General features: G+C 35.4%; 4 non-coding genes across 4 annotated transcripts; all 4 read right to left on the reverse strand.

The window, feature by feature from the left end:
- Positions 1 to 335: 335 nt before the first annotated feature.
- Positions 336 to 408, reverse strand: Trnak-uuu (transfer RNA lysine (anticodon UUU)). Its single transcript has one exon. It is a non-coding gene; the product is annotated as a tRNA-Lys (tRNA).
- Positions 409 to 4068: 3660 nt separating this feature from the next.
- On the reverse strand, positions 4069 to 4141 carry Trnak-uuu (transfer RNA lysine (anticodon UUU)). The gene has a single exon. It is a non-coding gene; the product is annotated as a tRNA-Lys (tRNA).
- Positions 4142 to 7781: 3640 nt separating this feature from the next.
- Trnak-uuu (transfer RNA lysine (anticodon UUU)) lies at positions 7782 to 7854 on the reverse strand. Its single transcript has one exon. It is a non-coding gene; the product is annotated as a tRNA-Lys (tRNA).
- A 3650-nt stretch (positions 7855 to 11504) lies between these two features.
- Positions 11505 to 11577, reverse strand: Trnak-uuu (transfer RNA lysine (anticodon UUU)). The gene has a single exon. It is a non-coding gene; the product is annotated as a tRNA-Lys (tRNA).
- Between the last annotated feature and the right edge of the window lie 4382 nt (positions 11578 to 15959).

Genomic DNA, 15959 nt, shown 5'->3' on the forward strand with positions numbered 1-15959 from the left:
AGAAAAATCCCAACACTATTGAATTACAAAACAAAAGGCTTCAATAGAAGTATATAGAATATGTAAATGAACTTACATATTTCATTCACTTTTTATCTGGATGGGTACATACAGGGTCACTACCATAATCAGTACCTTTATGAGGGCTGTGTCGAAACCAGAAAGACATTGACAAGCTAATGAATTTGAAGAAGAGGATATCAAAATTCAACATAAAAATGATTATATGAGAAAAGAAAACGTTTCTGTGGGACATTTACCATCACACCTATTTGTAGCCAAATAGACGCGTGTACAAAGTGTAGTATAAATTTGTAATGGTATTAAAAATTGTACGCCCACCGTGGGACTCGAACTCACGACCCTCAGATTAAAAGTCTGATGCTCTACCGACTGAGCTAGGCGGGCTACTTGTTAATGCATGGTCGAATGTTGGCTCGGGTAGTTATGCGCAACATGGTTAATCGTTATCTCATCAACTTCACATAGCTAGCGTCTAGGATTGATTGGATCTTAGATGTTAGCCCCTTATGGAAACAATAATCCAGTTTATATGGCAATCAACCATTCACGGAGGAATTTAAATTTTGCTGCCTAAGGAAATGCACAAATGTGTCATTAGCCGAGCAAGTTGCTAAAGTTAAGACAAGTCATTGTTTCTTTGTGTTAACAGTTATGATTTTACAGTCCGGACAACACAAACACTATCCTTCTGCTCTTCTCTTAAATCTTCGCATTCTTTCCTTAATTTCTCTCAGTTAATTACACATGTGAAAATCACCTGTCTTGAAATTTTTTGTTTCCAGAGAAAGCAATGCTTACACACTACATAATCAATTAAATAGTACCTGTAAGTTGATAAACTTGCTTCCAATTAATTGTTCTCTATACATATTTGTGATTTTCTTCTATGGATCGGTACAGGAGAAAATACATAAATACGGAAGGTGTTGTGTTAGATGTGGTGGTTTTATTTCTACGACATGGGAGATTTGTGTGTGTGTGTGTGTGTGTGTGTGTGTGTGTGTGTGTGTGTGTTTGTGTGTGCATGTGATTTGTATTTTTAAGGTAGCTTTTAAGAATTTTTCAGTCATATCGCTACGATGTCTGCAGTGTGGCAGTTTATAGTGATGGCTAGCACTGGGGCATCATGCCGCAGACATGTAGCATGATGTCCCACCCAGTCACTTTATCCTGAGATCCGGCCGACCAGTCCTAACACTAACCTCTTAATGCTGAGCCCCAAGCAAGGCAGCTGTTAGTACCATATTTGTAAGTCTTTGGTATGAGTCGGCCGGGGATCGATCCCACGAACTGCCGCATCCGAGGCGTACGCTGTAATTACTAGGCCACCGGAGCTTTTAGGGATATTTGTTCATTGTCACGTAGTGAGTAGTAGCTAATGAGTTTTCACTCCTTATTGTCTGTATTTAAGTACGTGGAGTTGGACTATTTGGTCAGTCATATTTTGTATGTTCTTCTTGTAACATTATTCTTCAGGTATATTTATTGTTGTGTTTAGATATTATTTGGAAGCAAACATTTGTTTGAATTATTCATTGGAGCCACAAAATGCTACGTGGGTTAAAATATTATTTTTGGCCTATTGTGAATTATTTCTAAAGAATTCTTGAAAATGCCATTGTGATATATCAGAACTGTTGGTAGACCAATGCATTTGAGGATGTAGATTTTATTCGGAACATTCTATTCCTTTGGACTTGAAGATAACATTTTGGGATGATTTTGGATGCAATTCATAATGCTGTAAGTCCCTCTTATATTTTCATTTTACAATTTTGTTAACTGAATTATTTGTTCAGTATTAGAAACCGTTTTGGTTTTGCTTATGTTTGTTTTTTAGTGTATGACCATAGATTCGTAATACTATTGGGTAATTATGACTCATTCATTTCTCAGTTAACGAACTAATATGCAGCATTACTGGAAATGCAAATATGATGGCAGCAGTGGGGGACGCATTTACTGAATTTTGTTTTCATAACAAAAAACTCTTAATTCCAAAGACTTGTGCAATTAAATGATATTAACGTGAAATGTAAAGAAAAGCATTTTCGTTTGAACCGAGCTCTGGGCATCTATCTGCACCATAAGTGCTAAACGTCATGTGATACAAACATGGCCGCGCCCTTTAAATATGTAATGGAAAGGGCTACGCAGCAAAATCCGAGACTGACAAACTGACAGAATTTGGATGAGTAGTGCCCCAATCTCAGTCGCTAGAGCATCCGACATTTAATCTAAGGGTCATGGGTGAAAGTCCGAGGGTAGGTGGTTATGATTTAGCTTCCACTGATTTTCAATTGTTGTCAAAATGAATATAGATATACCTGCAAGTATTTCTCTCCTTTCCTAAAATGTCCCTAAATGAGAGCGTATCCACATGTCCATGCGAACGGGATAGAGTACCCAATTTAATCAACTCTAAGATATGTTGATCATTCTGTCAGCATTTCTTCTTGATTCCAGTAAATCTAACGCATCCACTATATCATATGCAAATTGAATGCATTCATATTATGATACGAATATTATTAAAATATACGGACAGAAGCACAAAAGTCAACGCCAGTCTAAAAGCTCCACCTAACAGACAATATATTTAAAGTAATGAGACACTACCACTGCAAGCTACTATCAGTTGTTTCGTGTTCTAAAGAGTTTACTCAAACGTTGTAACGGAGACAAAACGAAGAATGCACCGTGAAGACGTATAAAGACTTCTCGGTTCAATCAACAATAACTGCATGAGATATGCATGCAGGATGTGTTCACGGTTTTAATGGAGGTACGATCACCGCCTCTCGGACACCTGAATTCGGTGGTCACAACATCGCGGTATAGAATGCGATGATTGTATTGGTGAAAATACTAAGTCTTAAAATTAAATTGCTGCCGTCCAGTTTCGGATGCTCAATCTAAACGAATGAAAATATGGATTTTTTAAAATGATTTATCAATTGCGAGTTTTGATAATAGTTCTCGATTTAAGTAAGCTAAAGAATGCAATGCATCGTTTGAGAATTAAATGCATTAATCTTACGATTCAAACAATAACATAATATATAATTCGCAATGTAACACAAATCTCAAAGGAATTTTAAAATCTGCGACTAAAAGTTAATATGTCTTAAATTGAAGAGAAGAAAAGAGACTAGCACTGCAAGGTACTGTCAGTTCTTTCCTGTTCTGATGAGTTAGATGAAACTTTGCAACGTGGAGAAAATAAAGACTGCACCGTACATATGTGAAAGAAACCTATCTTAGATCAAGTCAAGAAGGTTACAATAATGAGTTCACAGTTTTGTGGGAAGTATGATTACGGGGTATCGGACATTCGAAAGCAGTGGCCAAAAGGATCGCGCAATCCGGTGAGGTGATATCAATGGTTAAAACACAAAAAAGAAGAAGAAGAAAAAAAAATGACCAAAAAAAAAAAAGCAAAGAAAGAAAGATGTTAGTCCTAAAAATGAATTATTGCTGACTTACAATGTTAGTTGCTAAATCAAAATGAAGAAATATTTGGGAAGAATTGTTTATCAGTATTTTGGAAATTCCCACAATTGATAATAATAATAATAATAATAATAATAATAATAATAATAATAATAATAATTATGTGGACTTAGTACAGCGCCTAAGACGTAAAAGCGCTAAGAGCTCGAAAATATTAGATAACAAACATAAATATACACCAGAACAAGGATAGGATAGAAAAATCCCAACACTATTGAATTACAAAACAAAAGGCTTCAATAGAAGTATATAGAATATGTAAATGAACTTACATATTTCATTCACTTTTTATCTGGATGGGTACATACAGGGTCACTACCATAATCAGTACCTTTATGAGGGCTGTGTCGAAACCAGAAAGACATTGACAAGCTAATGAATTTGAAGAAGAGGATATCAAAATTCAACATAAAAATGATTATATGAGAAAAGAAAACGTTTCTGTGGGACATTTACCATCACACCTATTTGTAGCCAAATAGACGCGTGTACAAAGTGTAGTATAAATTTGTAATGGTATTAAAAATTGTACGCCCACCGTGGGACTCGAACTCACGACCCTCAGATTAAAAGTCTGATGCTCTACCGACTGAGCTAGGCGGGCTACTTGTTAATGCATGGTCGAATGTTGGCTCGGGTAGTTATGCGCAACATGGTTAATCGTTATCTCATCAACTTCACATAGCTAGCGTCTAGGATTGATTGGATCTTAGATGTTAGCCCCTTATGGAAACAATAATCCAGTTTATATGGCAATCAACCATTCACGGAGGAATTTAAATTTTGCTGCCTAAGGAAATGCACAAATGTGTCATTAGCCGAGCAAGTTGCTAAAGTTAAGACAAGTCATTGTTTCTTTGTGTTAACAGTTATGATTTTACAGTCCGGACAACACAAACACTATCCTTCTGCTCTTCTCTTAAATCTTCGCATTCTTTCCTTAATTTCTCTCAGTTAATTACACATGTGAAAATCACCTGTCTTGAAATTTTTTGTTTCCAGAGAAAGCAATGCTTACACACTACATAATCAATTAAATAGTACCTGTAAGTTGATAAACTTGCTTCCAATTAATTGTTCTCTATACATATTTGTGATTTTCTTCTATGGATCGGTACAGGAGAAAATACATAAATACGGAAGGTGTTGTGTTAGATGTGGTGGTTTTATTTCTACGACATGGGAGATTTGTGTGTGTGTGTGTGTGTGTGTGTGTGTGTGTGTGTGTGTGTTTGTGTGTGCATGTGATTTGTATTTTTAAGGTAGCTTTTAAGAATTTTTCAGTCATATCGCTACGATGTCTGCAGTGTGGCAGTTTATAGTGATGGCTAGCACTGGGGCATCATGCCGCAGACATGTAGCATGATGTCCCACCCAGTCACTTTATCCTGAGATCCGGCCGACCAGTCCTAACACTAACCTCTTAATGCTGAGCCCCAAGCAAGGCAGCTGTTAGTACCATATTTGTAAGTCTTTGGTATGAGTCGGCCGGGGATCGATCCCACGAACTGCCGCATCCGAGGCGTACGCTGTAATTACTAGGCCACCGGAGCTTTTAGGGATATTTGTTCATTGTCACGTAGTGAGTAGTAGCTAATGAGTTTTCACTCCTTATTGTCTGTATTTAAGTACGTGGAGTTGGACTATTTGGTCAGTCATATTTTGTATGTTCTTCTTGTAACATTATTCTTCAGGTATATTTATTGTTGTGTTTAGATATTATTTGGAAGCAAACATTTGTTTGAATTATTCATTGGAGCCACAAAATGCTACGTGGGTTAAAATATTATTTTTGGCCTATTGTGAATTATTTCTAAAGAATTCTTGAAAATGCCATTGTGATATATCAGAACTGTTGGTAGACCAATGCATTTGAGGATGTAGATTTTATTCGGAACATTCTATTCCTTTGGACTTGAAGATAACATTTTGGGATGATTTTGGATGCAATTCATAATGCTGTAAGTCCCTCTTATATTTTCATTTTACAATTTTGTTAACTGAATTATTTGTTCAGTATTAGAAACCGTTTTGGTTTTGCTTATGTTTGTTTTTTAGTGTATGACCATAGATTCGTAATACTATTGGGTAATTATGACTCATTCATTTCTCAGTTAACGAACTAATATGCAGCATTACTGGAAATGCAAATATGATGGCAGCAGTGGGGGACGCATTTACTGAATTTTGTTTTCATAACAAAAAACTCTTAATTCCAAAGACTTGTGCAATTAAATGATATTAACGTGAAATGTAAAGAAAAGCATTTTCGTTTGAACCGAGCTCTGGGCATCTATCTGCACCATAAGTGCTAAACGTCATGTGATACAAACATGGCCGCGCCCTTTAAATATGTAATGGAAAGGGCTACGCAGCAAAATCCGAGACTGACAAACTGACAGAATTTGGATGAGTAGTGCCCCAATCTCAGTCGCTAGAGCATCCGACATTTAATCTAAGGGTCATGGGTGAAAGTCCGAGGGTAGGTGGTTATGATTTAGCTTCCACTGATTTTCAATTGTTGTCAAAATGAATATAGATATACCTGCAAGTATTTCTCTCCTTTCCTAAAATGTCCCTAAATGAGAGCGTATCCACATGTCCATGCGAACGGGATAGAGTACCCAATTTAATCAACTCTAAGATATGTTGATCATTCTGTCAGCATTTCTTCTTGATTCCAGTAAATCTAACGCATCCACTATATCATATGCAAATTGAATGCATTCATATTATGATACGAATATTATTAAAATATACGGACAGAAGCACAAAAGTCAACGCCAGTCTAAAAGCTCCACCTAACAGACAATATATTTAAAGTAATGAGACACTACCACTGCAAGCTACTATCAGTTGTTTCGTGTTCTAAAGAGTTTACTCAAACGTTGTAACGGAGACAAAACGAAGAATGCACCGTGAAGACGTATAAAGACTTCTCGGTTCAATCAACAATAACTGCATGAGATATGCATGCAGGATGTGTTCACGGTTTTAATGGAGGTACGATCACCGCCTCTCGGACACCTGAATTCGGTGGTCACAACATCGCGGTATAGAATGCGATGATTGTATTGGTGAAAATACTAAGTCTTAAAATTAAATTGCTGCCGTCCAGTTTCGGATGCTCAATCTAAACGAATGAAAATATGGATTTTTTAAAATGATTTATCAATTGCGAGTTTTGATAATAGTTCTCGATTTAAGTAAGCTAAAGAATGCAATGCATCGTTTGAGAATTAAATGCATTAATCTTACGATTCAAACAATAACATAATATATAATTCGCAATGTAACACAAATCTCAAAGGAATTTTAAAATCTGCGACTAAAAGTTAATATGTCTTAAATTGAAGAGAAGAAAAGAGACTAGCACTGCAAGGTACTGTCAGTTCTTTCCTGTTCTGATGAGTTAGATGAAACTTTGCAACGTGGAGAAAATAAAGACTGCACCGTACATATGTGAAAGAAACCTATCTTAGATCAAGTCAAGAAGGTTACAATAATGAGTTCACAGTTTTGTGGGAAGTATGATTACGGGGTATCGGACATTCGAAAGCAGTGGCCAAAAGGATCGCGCAATCCGGTGAGGTGATATCAATGGTTAAAACACAAAAAAGAAGAAGAAGAAAAAAAAATGACCAAAAAAAAAAAAGCAAAGAAAGAAAGATGTTAGTCCTAAAAATGAATTATTGCTGACTTACAATGTTAGTTGCTAAATCAAAATGAAGAAATATTTGGGAAGAATTGTTTATCAGTATTTTGGAAATTCCCACAATTGATAATAATAATAATAATAATAATAATAATAATTATGTGGACTTAGTACAGCGCCTAAGACGTAAAAGCGCTAAGAGCTCGAAAATATTAGATAACAAACAAAAATATACACCAGTACAAGGATAGGATAGAAAAATCCCAACACTATTGAATTACAAAACAAAAGGCTTCAATAGAAGTATATAGAATATGTAAATGAACTTACATATTTCATTCACTTTTTATCTGGATGGGTACATACAGGGTCACTACCATAATCAGTACCTTTATGAGGGCTGTGTCGAAACCAGAAAGACATTGACAAGCTAATGAATTTGAAGAAGAGGATATCAAAATTCAACATAAAAATGATTATATGAGAAAAGAAAACGTTTCTGTGGGACATTTACCATCACACCTATTTGTAGCCAAATAGACGCGTGTACAAAGTGTAGTATAAATTTGTAATGGTATTAAAAATTGTACGCCCACCGTGGGACTCGAACTCACGACCCTCAGATTAAAAGTCTGATGCTCTACCGACTGAGCTAGGCGGGCTACTTGTTAATGCATGGTCGAATGTTGGCTCGGGTAGTTATGCGCAACATGGTTAATCGTTATCTCATCAACTTCACATAGCTAGCGTCTAGGATTGATTGGATCTTAGATGTTAGCCCCTTATGGAAACAATAATCCAGTTTATATGGCAATCAACCATTCACGGAGGAATTTAAATTTTGCTGCCTAAGGAAATGCACAAATGTGTCATTAGCCGAGCAAGTTGCTAAAGTTAAGACAAGTCATTGTTTCTTTGTGTTAACAGTTATGATTTTACAGTCCGGACAACACAAACACTATCCTTCTGCTCTTCTCTTAAATCTTCGCATTCTTTCCTTAATTTCTCTCAGTTAATTACACATGTGAAAATCACCTGTCTTGAAATTTTTTGTTTCCAGAGAAAGCAATGCTTACACACTACATAATCAATTAAATAGTACCTGTAAGTTGATAAACTTGCTTCCAATTAATTGTTCTCTATACATATTTGTGATTTTCTTCTATGGATCGGTACAGGAGAAAATACATAAATACGGAAGGTGTTGTGTTAGATGTGGTGGTTTTATTTCTACGACATGGGAGATTTGTGTGTGTGTGTGTGTGTGTGTGTGTGTGTGTGTGTTTGTGTGTGCATGTGATTTGTATTTTTAAGGTAGCTTTTAAGAATTTTTCAGTCATATCGCTACGATGTCTGCAGTGTGGCAGTTTATAGTGATGGCTAGCACTGGGGCATCATGCCGCAGACATGTAGCATGATGTCCCACCCAGTCACTTTATCCTGAGATCCGGCCGACCAGTCCTAACACTAACCTCTTAATGCTGAGCCCCAAGCAAGGCAGCTGTTAGTACCATATTTGTAAGTCTTTGGTATGAGTCGGCCGGGGATCGATCCCACGAACTGCGCATCCGAGGGGTACGCTGTAATTAATAGGCCACCGGAGCTTTTAGGGATATTTGTTCATTGTCACGTAGTGAGTAGTAGCTAATGAGTTTTCACTCCTTATTGTCTGTATTTAAGTACGTGGAGTTGGACTATTTGGTCAGTCATATTTTGTATGTTCTTCTTGTAACATTATTCTTCAGGTATATTTATTGTTGTGTTTAGATATTATTTGGAAGCAAACATTTGTTTGAATTATTCATTGGAGCCAGAAAATGCTACGTGGGTTAAAATATTATTTTTGGCCTATTGTGAATTATTTCTAAAGAATTCTTGAAAATGCCATTGTGATATATCAGAACTGTTGGTAGACCAATGCATTTGAGGATGTAGATTTTATTCGGAACATTCTATTCCTTTGGACTTGAAGATAACATTTTGGGATGATTTTGGATGCAATTCATAATGCTGTAAGTCCCTCTTATATTTTCATTTTACAATTTTGTTAACTGAATTATTTGTTCAGTATTAGAAACCGTTTTGGTTTTGCTTATGTTTGTTTTTTAGTGTATGACCATAGATTCGTAATACTATTGGGTAATTATGACTCATTCATTTCTCAGTTAACGAACTAATATGCAGCATTACTGGAAATGCAAATATGATGGCAGCAGTGGGGGACGCATTTACTGAATTTTGTTTTCATAACAAAAAACTCTTAATTCCAAAGACTTGTGCAATTAAATGATATTAACGTGAAATATAAAGAAAAGCATTTTCGTTTGAACCGAGCTCTGGGCATCTATCTGCACCATAAGTGCTAAACGTCATGTGATACAAACATGGCCGCGCCCTTTAAATATGTAATGGAAAGGGCTACGCAGCAAAATCCGAGACTGACAAACTGACAGAATTTGGATGAGTAGTGCCCCAATCTCAGTCGCTAGAGCATCCGACATTTAATCTAAGGGTCATGGGTGAAAGTCCGAGGGTAGGTGGTTATGATTTAGCTTCCACTGATTTTCAATTGTTGTCAAAATGAATATAGATATACCTGCAAGTATTTCTCTCCTTTCCTAAAATGTCCCTAAATGAGAGCGTATCCACATGTCCATGCGAACGGGATAGAGTACCCAATTTAATCAACTCTAAGATATGTTGATCATTCTGTCAGCATTTCTTCTTGATTCCAGTAAATCTAACGCATCCACTATATCATATGCAAATTGAATGCATTCATATTATGATACGAATATTATTAAAATATACGGACAGAAGCACAAAAGTCAACGCCAGTCTAAAAGCTCCACCTAACAGACAATATGTTTAAAGTAATGAGACACTACCACTGCAAGCTACTATCAGTTGTTTCGTGTTCTAAAGAGTTTACTCAAACGTTGTAACGGAGAAAAAACGAAGAATGCACCGTGAAGACGTATAAAGACTTCTCGGTTCAATCAACAATAACTGCATGAGATATGCATGCAGGATGTGTTCACGGTTTTAATGGAGGTACGATCACCGCCTCTCGGACACCTGAATTCGGTGGTCACAACATCGCGGTATAGAATGCGATGATTGTATTGATGAAAATACTAAGTCTTAAAATTAAATTGCTGCCGTCCAGTTTCGGATGCTCAATCTAAATGAATGAAAATATGGATCTTTTTAAAATGATTTATCAATTGCGAGTTTTGATAATAGTTCTCGATTTAAGTAAGCTAAAGAATGCAATGCATCGTTTGAGAATTAAATGCATTAATCTTACGATTCAAACAATAACATAATATATAATTCGCAATGTAACACAAATCTCAAAGGAATTTTAAAATCTGCGACTAAAAGTTAATATGTCTTAAATTGAAGAGAAGAAAAGAGACTAGCACTGCAAGGTACTGTCAGTTCTTTCCTGTTCTGATGAGTTAGATGAAACTTTGCAACGTGGAGAAAATAAAGACTGCACCGTACATATGTGAAAGAAACCTATCTTAGATCAAGTCAAGAAGGTTACAATAATGAGTTCACAGTTTTGTGGGAAGTATGATTACGGGGTACCGGACATTCGAAAGCAGTGGCCAAAAGGATTGCGCAATCCGGTGAGGTGATATCAATGGTTAAAACACAAAAAAGAAGAAGAAGAAAAAAAAATGACCAAAAAAAAACGCAAAGAAAGAAAGATGTTAGTCCTAAAAATGAATTATTGCTGACTTACAATGTTAGTTGCTAAATCAAAATGAAGAAATATTTGGGAAGAATTGTTTATCAGTATTTTGGAAATTCCCACAATTGATAATAATAATAATAATAATAATAATAATAATAATAATAATAATAATAATTATGTGGACTTAGTACAGCGCCTAAGACGTAAAAGCGCTAAGAGCTCGAAAATATTAGATAACAAACAAAAATATACACCAGTACAAGGATAGGATAGAAAAATCCCAACACTATTGAATTACAAAACAAAAGGCTTCAATAGAAGTATATAGAATATGTAAATGAACTTACATATTTCATTCACTTTTTATCTGGATGGGTACATACAGGGTCACTACCATAATCAGTACCTTTATGAGGGCTGTGTCGAAACCAGAAAGACATTGACAAGCTAATGAATTTGAAGAAGAGGATATCAAAATTCAACATAAAAATGATTATATGAGAAAAGAAAACGTTTCTGTGGGACATTTACCATCACACCTATTTGTAGCCAAACAGACGCGTGTACAAAGTGTAGTATAAATTTGTAATGGTATTAAAAATTGTACGCCCACCGTGGGACTCGAACTCACGACCCTCAGATTAAAAGTCTGATGCTCTACCGACTGAGCTAGGCGGGCTACTTGTTAATGCATGGTCGAATGTTGGCTCGGGTAGTTATGCGCAACATGGTTAATCGTTATCTCATCAACTTCACATAGCTAGCGTCTAGGATTGATTGGATCTTAGATGTTAGCCCCTTATGGAAACAATAATCCAGTTTATATGGCAATCAACCATTCACGGAGGAATTTAAATTTTGCTGCCTAAGGAAATGCACAAATGTGTCATTAGCCGAGCAAGTTGCTAAAGTTAAGACAAGTCATTGTTTCTTTGTGTTAACAGTTATGATTTTACAGTCCGGACAACACAAACACTATCCTTCTGCTCTTCTCTTAAATCTGCGCATTCTTTCCTTAATTTCTCTCAGTTAATTACACATGTGAAAATCACCTATCTTGAAATTTTTTGTTTCCAGAGAAAGCAATGCTTACACACTACATAATCAATTAAATAGTACCTGTAAGTTGATAAACTTGCTTCCAATTAATTGTTCTCTATACATATTTGTGATTTTCTTCTATGGATCGGTACAGGAGAAAATACATAAATACGGAAGGTGTTGTGTTAGATGTGGTGGTTTTATTTCTACGACATGGGAGATTTGTGTGTGTGTGTGTGTGTGTGTGTGTGTGTGTTTGTGTGTGCATGTGATTTGTATTTTTAAGGTAGCTTTTAAGAATTTTTCAGTCATATCGCTACGATGTCTGCAGTGTGGCAGTTTATAGTGATGGCTAGCACTGGGGCATCATGCCGCAGACATGTGGCATGATGTCCCACCCAGTCACTTTATCCTGAGATCCGGCCGACCAGTCCTAACACTAACCTCTTAATGCTGAGCCCCAAGCAAGGCAGCTGTTAGTACCATATTTGTAAGTGTTTGGTATGACTCAGCCGGGGATCGATCCCACGAACTCCCGCATCCGAGGCGTACGCTGTAATTACTAGGCCACCGGAGCTTTTAGGGATATTTGTTCATTGTCACGTAGTGAGTAGTAGCTAATGAGTTTTCACTCCTTATTGTCTTTATTTAAGTACGTGGAGTTGGACTATTTGGTCAGTCATATTTTGTATGTTCTTCTTGTAACATTATTCTTCAGGTATATTTATTGTTGTGTTTAGATATTATTTGGAAGCAAACATTTGTTTGAATTATTCATTGGAGCCACAAAATGCTACGTGGGTTAAAATATTATTTTTGGCCTATTGTGAATTATTTCTAAAGAATTCTTGAAAATGCCATTGTGATATATCAGAACTGTTGGTAGACCAATGCATTTGAGGATGTAGATTTTATTCGGAACATTCTATTCCTTTGGACTTGAAGATAACATTTTGGGATGATTTTGGATGCAATTCATAATGCTGTAAGTCCCTCTTATATTTTCATTTTACAATTTTGTTAACTGAATTATTTGTTCAGTATTAGAAACCGTTTTGGTTTTGCTTATGTTTGTTTTTTAGTGTATGACCATAGATTCGTAATACTATTGGGTAATTATGACTCATTCATTTCTCAGTTAACGAACTAATATGCAGCATTACTGGAAATGCAAATATGATGGCAGCAGTGGGGGACGCATTTACTGAATTTTGTTTTCATAACAAAAAACTCTTAATTCCAAAGACTTGTGCAATTAAATGATATTAACGTGAAATGTAAAGAAAAGCATTTTCGTTTGAACCGAGCTCTGGGCATCTATCTGCACCATAAGTGCTAAACGTCATGTGATACAAACATGGCCGCGCCCTTTAAATATGTAATGGAAAGGGCTACGCAGCAAAATCCGAGACTGACAAACTGACAGAATTTGGATGAGTAGTGCCCCAATCTCAGTCGCTAGAGCATCCGACATTTAATCTAAGGGTCATGGGTGAAAGTCCGAGGGTAGGTGGTTATGATTTAGCTTCCACTGATTTTCAATTGTTGTCAAAATGAATATAGATATACCTGCAAGTATTTCTCTCCTTTCCTAAAATGTCCCTAAATGAGAGCGTATCCACATGTCCATGCGAACGGGATAGAGTACCCAATTTAATCAACTCTAAGATATGTTGATCATTCTGTCAGCATTTCTTCTTGATTCCAGTAAATCTAACGCATCCACTATATCATATGCAAATTGAATGCATTCATATTATGATACGAATATTATTAAAATATACGGACAGAAGCACAAAAGTCAACGCCAGTCTAAAAGCTCCACCTAACAGACAATATGTTTAAAGTAATGAGACACTACCACTGCAAGCTACTATCAGTTGTTTCGTGTTCTAAAGAGTTTACTCAAACGTTGTAACGGAGACAAAACGAAGAATGCACCGTGAAGACGTATAAAGACTTCTCGGTTCAATCAACAATAACTGCATGAGATATGCATGCAGGATGTGTTCACGGTTTTAATGGAGGTACGATCACCGCCTCTCGGACACCTGAATTCGGTGGTCACAACATCGCGGTATAGAATGCGATGATTGTATTGATGAAAATACTAAGTCTTAAAATTAAATTGCTGCCGTCCAGTTTCGGATGCTCAATCTAAATGAATGAAAATATGGATTTTTTAAAATGATTTATCAATTGCGAGTTTTGATAATAGTTCTCGATTTAAGTAAGCTAAAGAATGCAATGCATCGTTTGAGAATTAAATGCATTAATCTTACGATTCAAACAATAACATAATATATAATTCGCAATGTAACACAAATCTCAAAGGAATTTTAAAATCTGCGACTAAAAGTTAATATGTCTTAAATTGAAGAGAAGAAAAGAGACTAGCACTGCAAGGTACTGTCAGTTCTTTCCTGTTCTGATGAGTTAGATGAAACTTTGCAACGTGGAGAAAATAAAGACTGCACCGTACATATGTGAAAGAAACCTATCTTAGATCAAGTCAAGAAGGTTACAATAATGAGTTCACAGTTTTGTGGGAAGTATGATTACGGGGTATCGGACATTCGAAAGCAGTGGCCAAAAGGATCGCGCAATCCGGTGAGGTGATATCAATGGTTAAAACACAAAAAAGAAGAAGAAGAAAAAAAAATGACCAAAAAAAAAAAAAAGCAAAGAAAGAAAGATGTTAGTCCTAAAAATGAATTATTGCTGACTTACAATGTTAGTTGCTAAATCAAAATGAAGAAATATTTGGGAAGAATTGTTTATCAGTATTTTGGAAATTGCCACAATTGATAATAATAATAATAATAATAATAATAATAATAATTATGTGGACTTAGTACAGCGCCTAAGACGTAAAAGCGCTAAGAGCTCGAAAATATTAGATAACAAACAAAAATATACACCAGTACAAGGATAGGATAGAAAAATCCCAACACTATTGAATTACAAAACAAAAGGCTTCAATAGAAGTATATAGAATATGTAAATGAACTTACATATTTCATTCACTTTTTATCTGGATGGGTACATACAGGGTCACTACCATAATCAGTACCTTTATGAGGGCTGTGTCGAAACCAGAAAGACATTGACAAGCTAATGAATTTGAAGAGGAGGATATCAAAATTCAACATAAAAATGATTATATGAGAAAAGAAAACGTTTCTGTGGGACATTTACCATCACACCTATTTGTAGCCAAATAGACGCGTGTACAAAGTGTAGTATAAATTTGTAATGGTATTAAAAATTGTACGCCCACCGTGGGACTCGAACTCACGACCCTCAGATTAAAAGTCTGATGCTCTTTTTTTTTTTTTTTTTTTTTTTTTTTTTTTTCTTTCTTTATTTAAAAAAAGCTTTGTACAGTATATAAGTTAAAAATATACAGTCAGTATGTACATAGTAGTTTGTAATGCTATATTACAAAACAATGATTCTACAATAGTATTTTATTAAGCTATATTACAGAACAATGATTCTAAAAATTTTTTTTGTAATGCTATAGTACAAAACAATGATTCTACAATGTAATAAACACTTTATCCTCTTCTATTCTCATTAAAGGATTATCTTTTACAAAATACTTCGTAATCAAAGTCTGATTTTTGTCTTTGTAATGTTGATACGCATATAATATATATTTTCTAGTCAAATATTGGAACAATCTTTCGATGTCTATTTGTTTCCCTAATAAAGACATAATGTTTCTTCTTTTGTAAATGCACAATCGAGCAATGCTCAGAATGTAGTTCAAAAAATAACTATTTACTGATTTTGTTTCTTTGTTATATCCTATCATGAGCATTTGTTCAAAAGAAGTGCTATTGAGAACACCAACTCTACAATTTTTAAAAAGAATCTCAACTATATATACAATATAATTCTTAAAAGAGCTTAATTCAGGACATTTCAAAAACATGTGAAATAAATCCTCTGTTTCCAATTGGCACACTGGACATAAGTCATTATCAATTTTGCCATAGTATTTTAGTCTCTCTT

Source organism: Sinohyriopsis cumingii, chromosome 11, assembly GCF_028554795.1.
Source record: "Sinohyriopsis cumingii isolate HCF-2022 chromosome 11, ASM2855479v2, whole genome shotgun sequence".
In the NCBI taxonomy this organism is placed as follows: domain Eukaryota; kingdom Metazoa; phylum Mollusca; class Bivalvia; order Unionida; family Unionidae; genus Sinohyriopsis; species Sinohyriopsis cumingii.